This window comes from Anneissia japonica, unplaced genomic scaffold (assembly GCF_011630105.1).
Source record: "Anneissia japonica isolate Jap-2015-1 unplaced genomic scaffold, ASM1163010v1 scaffold2308_len244532_cov108, whole genome shotgun sequence".
In the NCBI taxonomy this organism is placed as follows: domain Eukaryota; kingdom Metazoa; phylum Echinodermata; class Crinoidea; order Comatulida; family Comatulidae; genus Anneissia; species Anneissia japonica.
Window position 1 is genome coordinate 243358 of NW_022687540.1, and position 3323 is coordinate 246680.

Sequence of the window (3323 nt, forward strand, 5' to 3'; positions counted from 1 at the left end):
GGCCTAAAGAATGAGATAAAATTACCTGATCTTTTTCAAGAGGAGAAAACCTTGAATTTTGAAGAACTTAAAGGTCATTAAAAACTCCTCAGAAGTCAGGAAAGCTCATTTCCGGCCATCTAGGAATCCAAATTTTCCGGGGGAAGTTTCCAGGACCCCTTTTAATGTTGGGGTTTTTTTTTTTAGACATTTTAAACCACCCTCTTTCATATCCTGGATCCGCCCCTGGCTAGAGTGCATTTCCCTTGTATTTCGAAATTGTTTATAAGTACACAATGCTTACCAACACATCGTTAATCAGGGATGCAAGATGACGCTGTGTATAAACAATTGATAAGCTTAACATTTACTCGTGAATTGCTAGGTACAAAAACGTAGGCTAACATTTCCAAATCGTTATTTTTGTACTTTTTGAAAAGCGTACACACACTTTCAACCCCCTCCCCCCAGCGTACGTTTTGTACGCGCGTGAAAATGATGAAAATAATGGATGACCCCTTAAGGATTTTAAAATATTCCAAACCTGTACGCTTAAAAAAAATAAAATAAAATAATAAATAAATAAATAAAGTTAACTTAAAACACAAACAACACGATAGGATATAAAGTTTGAGAGAATAATTGGTATACTGTACTGTATTTCTGAAGTGCCATTCGTTTTAGGGTTGCTACAATCAGGAGTTACAATCGATCAAACAAAGGAAAAGCACTATCTATTTCCTTACATTCCAAAAAGGAGGATTTTGGATGCTATTTAAAATTTGCTGGAGATTGAAAAATTAACTGTGTGATCAATCTGCAAAAAACAGATTGATCACAAAAGCAGAAGCATGATCTCAAACATCAGAACCCAGCTTTTATTGTTTAAAACTGTCGGGCCCCATTGAATGAAACTACGGTATTATAGTTTATATTATATTTTGTTTAAACAATGTCAGGGGTGGGGGAGGCCCTCGCACTTGGGGCCCTGGCGTTCCCCTCTCCCCTTCGTCAGCGCCCGAGACGCCACTGATGTAACAACTGCTGATTGTAGCAACCCCAAAAACGAACGGCGCTTCAGAAAATACAGTACAAGTATACCAATTATTCTCGCAAACTTCATATCCTATCGCGTTGTTTTTTATTGAAGTGTACAGTTTTTTTGAATATTTTAAAATCCTTCCCTAACGAAAATGTCCTATAGGATCCTTTAGGATCTTATAGGATCCAATAGGCGGCCTATAGGCTCCTATAGGATCCTATAGGCGGCCTATAGGAACCTATAGGCGTTTTTCTCCAAGGTTTAAATATTTTAGAACAATAAAATTAATAACCAGAGAGCCAAAATAAAATGTCATTTATTCTTTATTAACATAATAAACGCTGTACAGGTTTGTATTTTGCAATTGTAAACATGGTTGTATATTTGCTCTTTGTTGCATTTATTTACAAATAATTTGTTACAATTTTGTCAATTAAAATAATTTTTAAAAATCTGTATACAGTTAAACTTGCCCCAGTCTATCTTATTATGCCAAATTACTTTAAATGTTGTTTATCTAAGTCGAACAATGGAATTATGCATTCGACTTCAAACAAGTTGAACTGTATTAAAATTAATATATACAAATTATTGTTTTGCAATTAAATTTTATATACAGTAGTTATACATATTAAAATGTTTAAAATTATGGACCTATCCAGGTTATACATAAATAAACCTTATAGTACTGTAGTTTACTTTATGTTCATTGCCTTACAGTATAATACTGTATATACTGTATTTTTATATACAATTAGTTATTTTGTTTGTTGTATGCATAATCATCAGTGACGTGCTACTGTATATTAAGTCACATTCATAATTATTTGCCAATGCAAACATATATACTTTCCCTTCAACTATCATCTTTACTCCTTTTCTTTTAATTTCACCAACTTTGAATGCTCTAAGACGATTGTTTATCCATTGATTGATATAATTATGTTGACTATCATGGTTTTAGGCCTCATGAATTAATTAATTATTCATTCATATATTTAATTATTTGTATTTTCATTGATATCATCCTCCATGTGGTAGTTATATGGCATTCCAGGTTCCCGGCCCCCCCCCCACACACCCGGCGAAGTGATTGACATCATTATACTGTATATGCCCTGCCGTCATTGGCCACGCCTTAACCTTACGAAACTGACCAATGGAAACTTATGATCCACATTCAAATTCATTGTGTGTACCAGCAAAGAGTTCTTTGGTACCAGTGGAGCTTCTACCAATATTTGACAAATGTGTGTGATTTTAAGGTACAAAATACAACAATAATAGCAGGTTTACTTACTGATAACTACAAATCAAGGATAATTCATTGATGCAAGACTCAATATTCAACACAACTTGATTGATTGAATGTTTCATACAGCCTCTAGCCGACGAAGCCGTAGCATAGCTAAGCTAGGCCAGGCCAGTGGCTGCTAGGCCTAGGCCTACTACTACTAGGCTAGTAGGAAGGCGGTGCAGCAGCTGATGATGCAGAGTTCGATAGAAAAAGGTAAGATAAGAATACTATACAACCATACTAATGTAATAAAAAAATAATACAAAGCCAGGGCAGACTGAGCCTACCCTATCATTTACCTTACATTCTATACTAGGCCTAGGCCTAGTTACTACGAACTACTAATATAGGCCTAGGCCAGGCGTAGACTGCTGTCTGTCTCAGTCTGTCTGTCGGCCTAGGAGGCCTAGCCTAGTAGTAGTAGTAGGAGTACTAGTTTTTAGGGCCTAGCCATATGCTCGGGAGGGCCTAGGCCCTAGCTACCTACTCTACTACTGTACTAGGTTAGGCTAGAGCATAGGCCTGGCCCTGCCAATTATTATTATTATTATATTTTTTTTCCCGATTTTTTTACTTTTAATTACTGTACATAAATTGTTTCGTCTCATATTTTGTCCAATGTATTTTAAAGTTTTATTTATTTGAATGTCTGCTGCTTTGATATTGCGTTTCCCCATTTTATTATTGAATTTCTTCGTATGTATGTTGTTATAATATTAGGCCTATTAGTATTACTATAATAATAATAATATTATTATTGTTATTATTTTTTTGGTTTATTGCCGTTTTGACTCATTGCCATTTTGATCCATTGCCGTTTTGGTAAAAAAGTGTTGCCGTTTTGACTTACTGCCATTTTGGTTTATTGCTGTTTTGACTAGAAAGCCACCTTCTTAAAAATTTATTGTCCTTTTTATAATTTGCAATGTACTTCATTTTATGTCTTTAATTCAACAGAACATGGTAGAGTAGTGGAAAGTACCTAAATGAAGATGGAAAAAAAAA

At 34.7% G+C, this 3323-nt stretch overlaps 1 protein-coding gene across 1 annotated transcript in view; it reads right to left on the minus strand.

Moving 5' to 3' along the window:
• The window catches only part of LOC117119278, an 88404-nt gene that overhangs the window by 76019 nt on the left and 9062 nt on the right, over positions 1-3323 (minus strand). The gene's annotated exons all lie outside the window — the stretch shown is intronic.